Source organism: Sebastes umbrosus, chromosome 7 (genome assembly GCF_015220745.1).
Source record: "Sebastes umbrosus isolate fSebUmb1 chromosome 7, fSebUmb1.pri, whole genome shotgun sequence".
Classification (NCBI taxonomy): Eukaryota; Metazoa; Chordata; class Actinopteri; order Perciformes; family Sebastidae; genus Sebastes; species Sebastes umbrosus.
The window spans coordinates 17,277,920-17,294,424 of record NC_051275.1 but is presented as its reverse complement, the minus strand read 5'-3'; the positions used below and the strand labels follow the sequence as shown (position 1 = coordinate 17,294,424).

Here is a 16,505-nt window from a genome sequence, read left to right as displayed (position 1 = left end):
CAACATTCCCCCTGTGCCACTGTAAACGGAGGACAATGAACAATACAAGCAGCTCATGTGCATGCATGTCGTTACCACACTGTGTGCTCGTGTTTGTGTGTCTGTGTGTAATTTGAATAAATGACCTGCATTAGGCTGAGGTCAATCAATAACACACAGAGAGGACAGCAGTCTGCTTGGTCTTGTTTACCTCACTGCTTTGCTGCATAGCCCATGTACACAGCTAACAGCTTATAACAAGACTTTTTAATTCAGCCAACTCAGTGCAATTTAGATGTATTTGGATAATAAAAATGATTCACTCATCTCATCCCAGTGAGTCAAACCTTTCCTCCACTTGCATATGGCCACACTAAAGGGTCAGACCCAGGGGTGAGATGAAGGGGACGTTTCACATTCCTCACATGTACTGCACTCGAGGGCGCAAATTGTGCATCGATCCCACCTCGGGTATTGTCATCTGTCCCACGCCAGGCCGCAAGAGCAGAAAAGCTCTGGAGGAACATTCTTCTGAAACAGAGAAATACAGAAGAAGAGTCAGATGCCATCCATACTTTGTTACTGACATGAAACAATTGACTCAGCGGCCAGTCAGGCCAGTTTGTACCTTTAGTACGGTCACACCCAGGAATGTCACCCCTTCAGTCATTTGGTGTAGTTAAGCAGTTATAGGCCAGTATTGTGTCAACTCTAAAACATTTTAACCTCTTTTATGATATATTTCCTAACTTTAATCAAATGTCTAGCTGTATTTTGCACAGATTTATATATATGTCTTTTTCGGCTGTGTTTTAACATGGTAATAGGTGGTTTACCTCTGCAACAACAGATGCACAGTAGGTGCCAGAGCAGGGACTAAAAAAAAAAATGCAGAACACAATCTTCCCAAAGGATACCAGAAGAGAACATTCAGGCCTTGGCAGGACGAGCTAGACTGAGCGAGTGAGGGCTCTGATTTGCTGAGATCAACACGCCCTTCTCACCGCGCCTCCCCCTTTCCCAGCTCCTTTACCCGCAGCCCTGCTTTGGATGTCATACGATACTGTATGGCACGGAGGAGCTCAGAATTTCTCCTTTTCACCAGCCCACCCTCTCTCGGTCTCTCGTTTGCTACCTCCTACTCTGTTCTCGTTCACTGGCTTTCTTTGTGTCCTGTCGATAAGGACCGGCCCATAAAAAGAACAAAAAGAACTGAGGGAAAAGGCATAATTGTTCTGTTTCTCATGCCTCTTTTGCTGGCTTTTGACATTCGTGATGAATGCAACACTGACAACCTATATTGCTGAGTCACTGTTAGAGGTGCAAACAGCAGATGTCAGAGGGGACATGCTCCTGCTAGTCATGAATAGTGTTTTGTATGCATGCAGGTTGCAGAACATAGAAACATGTGTTCTCTGCAGATCCTGTTTTAGTTTGCCCATAAAAATGGGGGCTACTAGAGGGCAACTAAAATATTTGGCACATGTCGGGGAAAGACTAGGCTCTGTCTGAACAAGTAGTATCCCAAAGGTTCATCCATTTAAAGGTCTTATTGATAACATTATTATGTGTATATTATGTTTTTAAAAAAGATAATACATCCAGAGAACTTTTAGAAAGGTGCCGAATAAAAGTATGGCTTTTCCTAAAATATATTATTATGATTGTGAATTAATCATTTAAAAAATGTTGACGGGTCCATAATTAATGTTTTGTTTATATCAGTGGAAGATATTTGACGTTTGGTTCCCATTTCTAAAAAGGCTTGTGAGCCAATAGTATAATGACGTTGGTATCACGTGGTATCTCTGGGTTGTCAGTTAGTGTGGAAAAAATAGCCATTCACTTCACAACAAGTCGTTGCCAGGCACTTACCATCAAACTCAGCCATGGATAAATGGCTGAGTTTGATGGTAAGTGCCTGGCAACGACTTGTTGTGAAGTGAATGCAATGGAACGGGGGAGGGAGAATGCAACATCTAGTGGCTGAATGTTATCAATGTTATCAACAACACATTTAATACAAGGCAACCACCACCAGACCACCTCCATTGGAGAAGAAGATTATTCCAAATGGACTGAAGATGGCTTGAAGATGTTACTGTTTTAGTTGTTTTGATTTAGATGAAACTATAGAAAAGCCTACACAAAAATGAACACAATTTACAATTCAATGGGTTTACCTATGAGAAGAAGATTCAGGTATTCAGTTTCCTGTAGCATTTCCTGATATGAGTGACCATGTGACACAGCTTCTGGAAAAAACTAGGGCTGACCAGAAAGCTTCGAAGCTTCGACTGTTGCCATGGTAAACAACCATGCTTTGTTTGTTTTTTAATTATATATAAGTATGTTATAATAATGTATAAATCCCCAAATAGCCCATGAAATAAGGAATAATCCAACAATTCATATTCAACATTAATTATTATCAGTTATTCACAGACAGATATCGCTGTTTGTTGTGTGTAGAGGTGCGTTTGTGTACAGTAGTTTGGCAGCGGCGCTGTCCTGGTTTCTGAAACAGGAGATGGAGACAGACAGACAGAATACCATGTCAGCCTGCTGCGTCTGAAGCTAAGCTTGATACCTTCGAATACAACTCTTCGAAGCGCAAAAAATGGTATTCGGGACAGCCCTAGAAAAAACATCCCAGACTCCCAACACTCCCAGAGTGAGGTGGAGCTACCCGATAGCCGAGTGATTGGGGCACATGCTACCTGAGCAGTGAGTCTATTTTCTTTTCCCACATTTCCTGTCTCTCTCCAATATCAGTATCAAATAAAGGCACAAAATGCCCAAAAGAATAATCTTTAAAAAAAAAAAGGAGTGAGGTGAACCCAGCTGCACTCTGGTATGAATAACATGTCAGGTTCACTGAGTGCACTTTAGCCGGGCTGTAGTCCTTCACCTGGCCTTTACAAAAGTATTGTCCCAACACTCCACAAATGGAGGCATGTAAATACCTCTATGCATAAGATCTAAAGTGAGCTACCTTACAACCAATGAGGAAACAAAATAAACTAAATCAAATTGGTGGAATGGAGCGATGACAATTTATTATCCTTGTTTAATCAGTGTCGAGGAACAAGGAAGCTAATCAGCAGCAAAGTGAAAAGAACAAACAGAGGAGGTGGTTGACCCTGAGGTAAAAATGTCAATGCTTCCATGGCGATGATGATGTCATCAACACCTTATGGGAGAGCTGCTGGCCGCAGGGAAGAGGTTCTCTGTTGCCATAACAACCAAGGATTGCATAGGGTAAGCCGGGGTCGGGTCAGTCAGGTTTTATATTTGATTATCTCCTCTCCTCCTGCCCCCGGATTCCTAATAACTGGAATATTTTCTCATTCCTGCTTATACCCTTCATAATCCCTCAGTACAGCCACAGATACCTTTCCCATTAATATCACTAGCATCTTAGTCCTTCAATATTGAGGGTGGAAGGCTGTAAACCAATACCCCCGATGGCGACTGCTGAGTCAGTTTAATATAATTTCAGCAGTCAGCGTTATTAAAGGATTCTGCTCTAAATGAAAACACAGTTGGAGGTCTTTATGCTGACATGCTACACAAACACTAGCTATCATTTTCCCAGTAATAAACTGAAGGCTGGATTCACCTTGTGCTTGTTTTCACTGGGATTCCACTGTTAAAGAGAGTACGCAAAGCATGCAAAAAATCTCATAATCTCTACTCCCTCAATCTCCAGACTCACCGCTGCTCCTCCCCCCATACATTTCACTACCTCTCTCCTCTCCCTCTCAGTGCGTGCAACCACATGGCAGCTTAATCCCCTTACTGCAGCCGATAATGCCGGTTGACTCTGGCTCTTAGCTGCAGTAGTAGATTGGATGAAGCACATTGCTGCCATGTCGGTTAGATAAACTGCTCCTGCTACCACTGACACAGTTTCCTACTGTCACCCGACGAATGTGTTTCTGCCTGATCTGAACAGCTGGCATAAAAATGCTTCTCCCAACTGTACTATCTATCAGGTTTAATAGCCACTGTGGAGGTAGTCACTGTGTCTGCATTATCTTCTTCCTCTAATGCCCTAATCCTCCTATTTTGCGTGCCTTACACAGCAAACTGCTGCCTAATCAAACATTGGCCTGCAGGCCTAAGAAGAACCATAAGCTGATGCAGAAGGACCTTAATGTCCTGAACTTGAATAATTTATTCTGCAGTACAGTTATGCTTGTGGCTCTGTGAAACTATATTTAGACAGAGTGGTGCTTTGAGCTAGATATTGAAAACTATTGATGGTCTGTTCTGCAATTCTTTAAGGCTATTTGATGTTATCTTTGATTTCTAAACAGAGTCCCAAACGGAGCTATGTGTCTGTCAGACGGTCTGACGGGGATACTATCAGCTGAGCGATAACGTCATGCACAGCAGACTATAGGGCAGGTTGATTTTTCTTGAAATATAACTTTATTCTCATTAAATTGTGGCTTTACTCTCGTCATATTATAACAACCTTTTCCTCAAAATATTACAACTTTATTCTCGACTTCTCAGAGAACACGGATATGTGAGATTTTGTTTTGAATGTGCAGAAAGTTTTGAACATGAGCAGAAATCTTGCTGAAACACATGAGCTATTCAAGTCCAGGGATTTATAAATTAATTAAAATGAATTAATGTAGGCTATTTTTGACGTGAATAGGTGCCACATGCACATTTAAAGAGGTTAGTTCCCCAAACAAAAGACACAAAAGAGGAGGTAAAAGTAAATCATGTCTACATGTGTGTATTTTGAATTGTCACCTGCTGTCTGAATTTTGTGTTTTCCTTCACATGAATAAAGACATTTCCACCATAAATTGGTGCATAAAAAAATCACCAGAATGCAGGAAATGAAGAGTTTAATGCTCAAAATTTCCTGGAAAGAACCTCCGCTTAATAGTAGACATTAAAAGAAACCAAACCAACCAAAGTGGTCTGACTGACATGTCCATCCCTAGAGCTATGCCGCTATAAGCGCTGCATTTGGCTTTTTATTGTGGCAGTATAAGCAAAACAGCAAACTAAACACGTTCATAATCTCTTGCAACTTGTTTACAATGTCATGTGACTGATGTCAGACCACATATTTTCTGTTTTCTTTGCTTTAACAGACAAGTTTAAGTCTAAGCCTTCCCCTGTGTTGGAGATGGCCCTGGGATAGATGCTCAGACACACCCCATCCCGTGAGAACGGTCGCACTGCGTGGCTCCCCTGGGACACAGAGACACATACACATCCATGTATAAAGTCTGTCCAGCCAACCATCCTTAACTATGTCTGACGCATGCACATACAAACATGAACACTATATACACTCATTGGCATGGCAATTTTCAAAGGGGTCCCTTGACCTCTAATCTCTGATTTGAGCATATTTTTTATGCTAAATGCAGTAGGCTACCTATATATAATACTTGTCATTGTTTTGTGTTGTTAATTGATTTCCAGTAATAAATATTATTAGCATATTTGCTCACTCCCATTTTGATAAGAGTATTAAATACTTGACAAATCTCCCTTTAAGGTATATTTCGAACAGAAAAGAAATGTGCGATTAATTTGCAATTAACTATGGACAATCACGTGATTAATCATGATTAAATATTTCTAACCGATTGACAGCCCTAAAAAAAAGTGTTAAATTAAATGTGTCACTCCACACATGCACACAGACACACATGTACATACAAAAACATACACATGCACTTTACATAAATACAATCTTAGTAGATGCAGAGACAAGTCTATTGATTTAACTATAACATATGTACAGCCCAGGAGTCATGGTAACAACCATCAGAAATCACTTAATTATTCGGAGGTATGCCGGGTACGAGATCCATCACCATGGCAACTACAGATGTGACCTTAGAGGAGTAGAGGACATGTTAAAGGCAGCGCTGTTTATTCTGAGCGTGAAAGACATAATCCTGCTATTTCAGCTTGGACATGGGAGGAATAACTTAACTAAACAATAAAACATTGCTGCAGGTTTATGGATATTTTTTGTGCCTTGATTTATGTCTTGTTTGTCTCTCTACAGGAGGATATGGTTACGAGAGTCAGCCATAATTAGCTACATGTTTGTGCTCTTTGGCCAGAAGGACACAGTGTTCCTTTGGCACAAAAGGCAGAGCAAAGAAAACCTTTTTGTTTTTACAGTCTATTGCCGCGGACGTCTCAAACTGAAACCAGAAATTCCCAAAATAAATAGACTTATGAAAACCGGAGAAATAACCGAAAGACTCTATATTCAGTCAGATCCTTTGAGTAAAAGTGAGTCTTCCCAGCTCGACACCATTACATGCGTCTGTCATTCTCCAAACATAGACACCATAACCAATATAAACACAACATAGCAAATGAGCACTGAATACATGTCATGCTGACATATAAAGACATTGATTTGATTGCAGCCGTCACACACTCCACAGAAGAAGGCAATATTTCTCAACAGTTCTATTCAAATGATGTTTAGTTGACCGTTATGCATCTTTTAACTGCCGTACAAATGCCAATTTATGCTATATCATAGTACAGAAACCACCGGCCATACAGTGGAAAAATATTCATGAAATGCTATTTTTTAAATGATTCATCACAAATATAGTAACTGGTTAATTTGAAGCCTGGGTCAGGATGCTTTGGAGCAATTCTGTCTCTGTTGTTACCTGCAGTGTCCCCTGTGAATGTTGTACCCTGTTGTAATTTTCAATCTACTGTATATGCTACCCTTTTGGCCACTTTACAGTATACACAGATGCAGACCTTTCATTGCATGCTCCCTGAATATGCAGCTTCACCCTTTTTATCCAACTCTCTGATCTCAATAAAGTTTCTCTTCTGCATCCTGGAGCATTTTAAAAGATGGAAGACGTCTTGTTTTGTGCAACCAATAGTTCAAAACCTGAAGATATTCAGTAGTTTACTATTGTATAAGACAAGGAAAAACATTAAATCATTACATTTCAGAGGCTGAAACCAGGAAACCTTTGCAATTTCTGCTTAAAAAATTAATAAATGATTATTCAATTGGGAAAATAGTTGCAGATTTATTCTCTGTTGATCAACTACCAGGCTCTGCCCTTTACAGGAAAAATCATGGTTTACTGGTAAGAGGAGTGGTGTATCATATTGCATTACCAAAAGGACACAGTGCTCCTTGGCACAAAGGTCAGTTGTCAAGGCAGGGAACATGAAAATAAGGGGAAGGAAAGTTTTACATTAACTGCCACTGATGTCTCAATGTGAAACCTAAATGGTGAATGGATGTCATGGAAAAGGGTCAGAAATATCAAATTATGAAAAATAGGAAATAACAAAAATGAAAGCAGGTCAAAAGGTTAAAACAGCATCATTAAGAGAGAGAGAAGCAAAGCAGAATGATGGAGAGACGCGTCAAAGTACGCAGACACAAAGATGCAGAACAGGCAATGTGACCCTGCAAGCCCCCTACTGAATAATATTATAGGAATTATAAATACGTTTGAGTGGATTTCACAAAACACAACAGTCTTCTATAGCATATCTTCTAGTATACATTTTGCATTTCTTGTTTTCTCATGTGAATCCACCTGCACTTGAATTCCAAGGTCAGAGGAGGGCGAGGAAAGAAAACAAAGCTATTCATTTATTGCACGAGACATATATCGATGTCCACTTGACATCCATGTGTGTACACAAAGGTGTTCTAGGAATAGCATTCCTGCTTTTTACTTTGATGTTTTCATATGGATGCTATTTCCTCAATAAAGGCAAGAATGCCCACTCGTAATTCAGAATCACAGACACAAAGTACAACCTGGAGAAAAGGACAACCAGACAGACCATTTCTGCTCTCAGCTTCAGGGAAAACTGTAATAACTTCTGTTATGTTCGGTGCATATTCACAATGTATTCCTGTACTGTATACCCGTCTAACAACTGAATTGCAACCTTTACTTCACATGCTAGTCTTCTCTTCACTCACACCACTCTTTCAGCCTTCTTCCTGTTTGTCTTGGTGATATAATTTACCACTGAGACATTAAAGAGAGGGTATGAACTGAGCAGATAATCAGTCTCTAGCAATCACACCAGACCAGAGTGGTTTGTTGGAACCACACCTACATGTTATATCCACACTAGATGCACTGATCCAAGCAGCAGTTGCAGAGGCCAAGCAAAAGCGGATCAAGCGGAGACTACATTATGCACAGCACAGGACAGCTACAATGAGAACTTGTCTCCCCAGCTCACACATTGGCGCCTGAGCGCTATGTGCAAACTGCTCCAAAACGGGAGTCGAGAGGCTCACCGGTGCATCGCAGGCACATTCCAGATACTGTATCTAGTATGCTAAATATCTGGAACTGTCAGGGAGCCAATGAGAGCGCAAGACACAGGCTGAGGGGAAACCTGGCAGAGGGGTCGCCTGTAACAATATGAACTTTACTGTAATCTAAGGTGTTGGATGTTTGAATGAATGAATATAGTCCTAACACATAACAAAGTGACTGATCTACATAGAGGCAATAGTAAAGACGTGTGGAAACAGGCTATTATGTAAACACGTGTGCCAGTGACAACATCGACTACACCCACGGCGCTTCTTGTGCGTGTTTCCGTGACAAAATATAGTGCCAGGACGTCATCAGGTATTTCTCCCGGTGAAAGATCTCGTAATGTGTAGTGTGTTTGTGGAAACCACCCAGTTACAAAACAGAAAGTGGTGTAGTGTAAACAGTACTAAGTTAATTGCTTGTTAATTCCAGTTTTGTGTGTATTTGGTATCTTGAGTTTTATGAAGACAGAGTATTTCGTTGCTTTGTCTAGCTGCAGGCTACATATTGTCGTACACTTGTGGTGAACTTTAGTGCTAATTTTGAGCTCAACATTTTGTGTACTTTGGGTGGAAGTTTGCCTTTGTATATACTGAACATAAGAGTTAACCTTTATTTTAATAAATTACTCTTAATTAGTTTTAAATGTAGACCTCACACAACATTGATCATGATTGGGAGTGGCAATGTGGAGATATGGCTCACTTCCTGTCACCATAAAATTATCTTTCTGAAAAGGCAGATTAAGTATTACAAATTCACTTCCTATAACATGATAAGTCAACCCTGGTGTGAAAACTGATGACACTTAAAACGGCTCAAAAATTATAGTCATAATGTGGTATTTGATATCCGATTGTGGTGCTAGAGGGATTGTTGTGTTAAACTCAAAATATACTTAATTTCTTAAAACAAACTCTTCAATGATGCATTTTTGACAAACATTACAAACATCTTGATTTGTGTTCTGTTTACTGTTAGCCATTACAACAACTGCAACATTGTTTTGAGGAAATAATTACAAAGAAATTATACTAAAATCACGTTTCTGAGAAGCTACCTACAATAGCCTCTTGATGATGATGATGTTTACACTAAAAAAAGATGGAAAATTACCCAAAACGAAGCGTGTATTTTACATGAAACAAAGTATATAAAATGACCAAATAAGGAAAATACGGAGTAAGACCAGACAAGACATACTGAAACTTAAAAAACCCATTAGGAAATTTGTTTTAAGGGAAAATAGTGGGTGAGTGCCGGGCATGAGTCAAACGATGACATTTTGAAAGAGGAAGAAAAACATATATTTTTATGGGAAAATTGGTACAGATGGATAAAGGTGTCATGCAATTTCTGTATTAGAGATCAGAGAGAGTGACACTGGTACAGGCACTGAACCAACAGTCACTATTTGCACACCCAGCTGCAGACACGGAATAGAGTAGTCATGGTTAGCTATTTATAGTAAGAGTAATAGCTAGGAAGGATTGCATCATAGTGACTAGGGTGCAAAATTAAAATTGAAGACCCCTGTAGACCCTAATAAAGAAAAACATGTACTTCCATGTGATGTCATGCTTGTTGACAGGATGTCAAAAATATCATATACGACAGGGTTAGGCTAAAACTTATAAAACAGGAAGAAAAACATATCATTTTGTAGGAGAATTGATGCAGAAGTATGGAGGAGTCATGCAAAATCTGTATTAGAGATCAGATCAGAGAGAGTGACAGGTACAGGCACTGAACCAACAGTCACTATTTGCACACCCAGCCTCAAGCACAGAATAGCATGGTCATGGTTAGCTATTTATATCAAGAGTAATAGATAGGAAGGACTGCATCATTGTGACTAGGGTGCAAAAATAAAATTGAAAACCTCTGTAGACCCCAATAAAGAAAAAAATGTACTTCCATGTGATGTCATGCTGTTGACAGGATGTCAAAAATATCATATTTACGACCGGGTAAGGCTTTAGGGCGCCAAGCAGGTGCAAACAGTGTTTCCATTATGTGACTGCACCTGCTAACATCTTGCGTGCTGGGTGTCTTTTCCATACTGTGTATGTGTGTGTTACATCACAAGTCATACAGTCAGGCTAAAAATGGAGGCAGAGGGGGAGAAAGGGGGAAACATTGCATGCAAAGCTTACATTAAGCCAAACTCCACAAAGACTACCATTTAGTTCACACATGAGGACTTTTTGTGTTATGTTCTGACCTCTGGTGGTTTGACATGGCACTACAGGAAGAATAGACCTACACTGCTATGAAGGAAATAAGCCACAAGGTGGAGAGAGATGACAGCAACAAACAGATATTTTGTCATTTGTAATCTGAAAAACAGCCCCTCCAGTCAGATACAAATCCTTTTAAACAAAAAAAAAGGGTTTTATATGGTTTGGCTAATGCTTCTGTGAAAGTAGCCTGGGGTAATTTAAATATTCAGCAAATACAACAGATGCACCATTACAGGAAAGACACTTAAGGCTCTGCAGCAAATTTAAACTTATTTAAATTGTTGCATACAGGAGGTACATACATGAACTTTGACCTCTGAATTTAACCCATAAGCATTTTAGGAGCAGCGGTGAAGCAACTTGGGGTTCGTTGTCTCGCTCAAGGACACTTCGACATTTGGACAGGAGGAGCCGGGTTTTTAAGGACAACCCGCTCTAACCCCTGAGCCACAGTCAGCCCCATAATTTATAATTATAAATTGAATTCAAGAGCAAAGGCTCCTCATCTTACATTCCCCTTGTTATTACTAGAGTGTCTGGACATTAGCGGAACAGCAGCCAGGGTTTCAAACTATGCTGACCTCACTGTTTATATAAAAGACGAAGCAGAAAGGCACACATATTCTAAGAGGAATAATCATTAGCATGTTTATTCAGCACACTTTTTTTTTCAGCACACATTTTTCCCAGAGTCCCCATGGTTAGGGCTGGCTATCAGACCTAGATAGTTTTTTGGTACATGCAGAAATGTGTCCGTAGCACTTGTATCTACAGCTGCAATGATTAATCGATCATTTGTCAACTATTAAATTAATCGTCAACTATTTTGAAAATCGATTAATCGGTTTGAGTATTTTGTTTAAGAAAAAATAAGTTAAAATTCTCTGACTCCAGCTCTTTAAATGTAAATATTTCTGTGGTTCTTTACTCCTCTGTACCAGTAAACTGAATATTTTTGAGTTGTGGACAGAACAAGACATTTGAGGACGTCATCTTGGGCTTTGGGAAACACTGACAACAACATTTTTCACAATTTTCTGACATTTTATAGACCAAACAACTAATCGATTAATCGAGAAAATAACCGACAGATTAATCGTCAATGAAAATAATCGTAGCCCTTCTTGGATCTAAAACTGTCAAGTGCTGAAAGCTCTTGTTTACTTATTCTTTGATCAGATACAGTAGCTCCTGATTTGCATAAAAGTTTTAGCCAATTCTAAACATTTCTAAGCAAAGCTCTTATACTGTTGTTTGTTTTTAGGCAACAATTATTACTTGAGAAGTTTAGTCCCTTTTGTTCAATGAAAAGAAAGAAAAGGAAATGCATTATAATTCTCAAAGTAAGGTATTGCAAAACGTTTTAGTATTGATACCAACAAGCATATTAGTCTCCCAGTTGACATCTGAATTCCCCTTGGACTATGACAAAGTCAGAGTCACAAGTTGCATTGCCTCGGTGTGTGTCAGCATGACTCTGCAGGTTATATTAACATTAGTTTCAGACTGTTCACTTGTTTGGCTTGTTAATATACATGCACTGTACAACCAGACTATTTTCCACTAAGGGTATTTACTACATAGAGATTACTGTTTGTTTATGTGTGCAGTATGTGTGTGTATACTAATGAATACCATCTGTGCTTCTGTGCCGGTGGCAGTGTGTTTTGAGAGACTATTTTAGCAGAGTTGTTTGTAGTGTTGCTATCGTTGCACTGTCATGAGGGTGATGACTGAGAGGGTCAGGGTGACACGCATGTTTAATCTATGTTTGTGATTGTGCAAGTCTGTATTAAACAAACAATCACACAGTCCTAAAAGCTTCAATTTGTTTTACATTAAAGGTCCCATATTGTAAAAAGTAAGATTTTCATGTCTTTTATATCATAAAGCAAGTTAAAGTGATATATAAATGCTGTGAAAGTATCAAAACACTCAATCGATGGAGAAATACACACAGCCCGTATTCAGAGATTGTGCGTTTGAAACAAGCCGTTAGGATCTCTGTCCATTTGTGATGTCACAAATCTACAATATTTAGACCATTTCACAGCTTTAAACGTAAACATTATAAATGTGTCCCAGTTTATTTCCTTTTGCAGTGTATGTGAATGACATCAGCTGACAGGATGTAAACATGGACCAAAGGTGTTTCCTAGCAACGCAATTCTGTTGCCACTCTGTTGAAATGCACTAAAACGGAGCGTTTCAGACAGATTGTAAATACAGGTATATTCAGGCTGACAGTATGAGAAAAATAATGTGTTTTTTGAACATTAAAACATGTAAACATGTTCTAACCCAAAATACAGAAACCCAAAATACAAGTATGAACCTGAAAATGAGCACGATATGTTCCCTTTAATATTAAATGATGTATTAACTGGGATGAAATTCAATTTCCATGATAGTAAAATGTGGGAATATAGGTAGTGAAACTGCAATTTCCCACAGCCCAAGGTGTCACCTTTAAATTAACTACTTATTTTTCTTTAATAAATGACTCAAACATGCAATGGGTTTTTTTGTTGTTGTTTTTTTAGCATCTTTAATTTATTTCTTTTTTTTGGCTTAACAGTCTGCAAAGCCTCTGTGAGACCAAAAAAAGAAAAAAAAGAGTGACTATTGGACTTACATTCGTCAGGTGGCCAAAAAGGCGACTCCAATGGGATGGTAATGTTGCTTCGTCTCTGCTGGCTGCAGGAGGGAAGTGTTAGCAGAGACACTTCCTTGATTTAACCTAAAAATGGCACAAACTTATTCTACTTCATGGCAAAATACAAGAGGCTGCTCACCTGGTTGTTTTGGAGCTCTTCTGCCCCCTAGTGACCAGACTTATGTTATTGCAGCTTCCTTTTAAATGATCTTTCTCTGCTGCTATGTGCATGCTTTTACTGTAAGCTAAATATTTAAATTATGCAAATAAATAAAAATATATTAATAATAAAATAATATAATAATAAATGCATGTAGCGTAACTTCTTACAGTGTACTATTCTATTCTTACGTATAATCTTAGTTACATACTCAGTCCAAGTCCAAATCATCATTCAAGATAATCCCCAGAAAATCTGCCATTTGCAACACATACATGACCTCTTGTATAATCCAGTTATCATCCACTATGTATGACAGTGGTGGTGTCTTATCTTATCTTCTTTGATGAAGAGCTTCTGAATAATCATCCTCCACAAAACCCCGCTGGTCCACATCCACTTGGCTCTGGTTTCTTCAATTTATCATTTCAATCTTACCTTGAATCCAACAAGATCCCGAGGATTTGCAAAATGCTATCCTGCATATCCTATTTTTTGTCCAAAACTATGTGTACTGGCCCTATACTGGAATCTGTGGTTGGTAAGTAACTGAAAGCATTCTTGTACTCAAATGTCTTTGTATTGCTTTTCATCCCATCACACTTTAGGAATCAAAAGCACAGATAGGGAAGCAGCAATGAATATCTTGAAAACACTAATCCAGGAGATAGGAAGCATTGTGCTTCTGATACTGTGGCTCATATCATACTAAAGCAAACATTTAGAAACCCGAACTTTTGTAAACTCTTCTTGAATGATACGCTCTCAGTTTGATGGTTTGACTTTAATCATTTACTCTGTAAGACAGAGCCTGGTCAGCGCTTAGTTACCATTTACATTAAGAGTCAAAAGGGCAAATTTAGCTTTATCTGTTGGCAAATATTGCAGCCACATACAGGCGCTATCTGTGTTTGAGTTCTTGAGAATACACACGTCTTCGTGTGGTGTCTTGAGACGATGCAGACTCCTCTTGAATGTTCATATGAGATGAAAAATAGGTCTCTCACTGGATATGTAATATAGATAAGAGCACTATATGTACATGCTGTGCATTTGCAAGGCATTTAAGGAACAATTTATGTCATTTAGGTCAGAGAAAAATAATCTTTTACGCCAGTATTTGATTATTATGATGTTTAACATGCTTCCTGCCAAGTGTATCTGTGGTCCTGCACAATGTCACAAAGCACAAGGTTTATTAATAACCATAAACTCTTCTTCACTGCACTATGCTTCACTAACTTGCTGCTTTTATTTGTTTTTGGCTTTTTTTTACTCTCAAATTAGAACTTAATTACACACAAGCTTTGGTGTGTTTACTTCACAGTAAGACTAGAAAACGATTGAAACTGAAATTATTGGAAATTTATTAAGCTGATAACTGATGAATCTTCTGACAGACTTTTTAAGGGGCTGTCAATGTTTATTTTGAGGCATATGTCATATCCAAATAGACAGGCAGACTTGGTTTCTGATATTCAAAGCATGCCCTGCAATTAGAATACTATATTTTGATCCCTTGTGTATCGTATGACTGTGACTGATTTGATTTAATTTAGGAAATGCGTCTGGTGCTGCTCTCTTGGTCTCATATACTAGCTGAATAAAATTGGGATTCAGCTAAGATTTTTTCCCCAGTAAACCAATAACAATTCATTTGTGTACAAAAACAGACAGGCTTTAATTAAATACTCCAAAATTTTAAAATAAAATAATAAAATAGGCAAACAATTTCCATTTGTTCTCATCGTTTTAGTTTCTATTGCGTTTGAATGACCATATTATCCACAGCTTAAAAGGCATTAATCTACATTTTTAGCTATATTTATTTCTAACATTCACACATGGCATTTCAAACAATAAAGTGCTTCTTTTTAAAATAACCTTCTCTTTAAGCAATCTAAAATACACTGAGACAATACCTGCCACCCTGGTTGAACTGGTGGACATTGTCACAAACGTGCAAGTACATTTTTACACGCAAACACTCTATCAGTAGTTTGACCCTGCAGTTCACATACAGCGTACGCTTGACTCTGTGCTTTATACTGTAGATGCTGTTTTGTTTGGGCAGAAGGTTTGTCTGACACTGCTGTTACACACCGTTTCTATCTTGTTAAGAACAGGTATAAGAGTCGAGCTGGATGTGCATACAGGCTAACAAGCACACACACACACAAACACACACACACACACTCCAAAACAAGAAACTCACAAACCCTGTTTTGACTGGAAAGCTTGCCTCTTGTCTCGAGTGTGAGCCGTGTCATACAGAGAGCACGGCACTGCATCAGTTATGTAGAAAAACATTTGTGCAGTCTTGAAAATCAGCTTCACACATTGCAACTACCGAAAAAAGAGAAAGAGAAAGTCCATGCTGGATCATTCAGCGATTTTTTTAGTCTTAGCCTGATATTGTAATAAAGTCCAGAAATACATCTTGAACTCTACTTAGTGTGCTATATAGAGTAAAACTACTGCGTAGAGTTGTCCTCATGCAAGTTTTAAGTGCATCCCTGTAATGTTTAGGGTTCATGCTTGAGCTGGACTAATGGAGGAAAGAACATGCCAAAATAAAAAATAAATTAATGACATGCTCGATAAATAAATTAATATGCCATTAAATGTACTTAATTAATTGATAAAATGTGACATAAGTTGATATTTCTGTTTTAATTTGCCTCTTTATTTATATAGCATTGTATTAATTCCTTTATTTAATCTTCCCTTTTATTTATGTATGTATTTATTTCAGGGCTGTCATTCGATTAATCATGACTAATCACACATTTGTTTATCTGTTAAAAATGTACCTTAAAGGGAAATTTGTCAAGTATTTAATACTCTTATCAACATGAGTGGACAATTATGCTTGCTTTATGCAAATTTAAGTATATATTTATTATTAAAAATCAATTTACAACACAAAACAATGACAGATATTGTCCAGAAACCCTCACAGGTACTGCATATAGCATAAAAAAATATGCTCAAGTCATAACATGGCAAACTCAAGCCCAACAGGCAACAACAGCTGTCAGTGTGCTGACTTGACTATGACTTGCCCCAAAACAGCATGTGATTATCATAAAGTGGGTATTCACATATCTTGAGGACAGAAGTTAAGGGACTCC

The 16,505-nt window shown here is 38.4% G+C and overlaps 1 long non-coding RNA gene across 1 annotated transcript; it reads right to left on the bottom strand.

Moving 5' to 3' along the window:
* Positions 1–171: 171 nt before the first annotated feature.
* On the bottom strand, positions 172–13,410 carry LOC119491274. The gene is made up of 2 exons (XR_005207576.1): positions 13,191–13,410; positions 172–510 (listed from the first exon to the last, which is right to left on the bottom strand). It is a non-coding gene; the product is annotated as an uncharacterized LOC119491274 (long non-coding RNA).
* Positions 13,411–16,505: the final 3,095 nt, after the last annotated feature.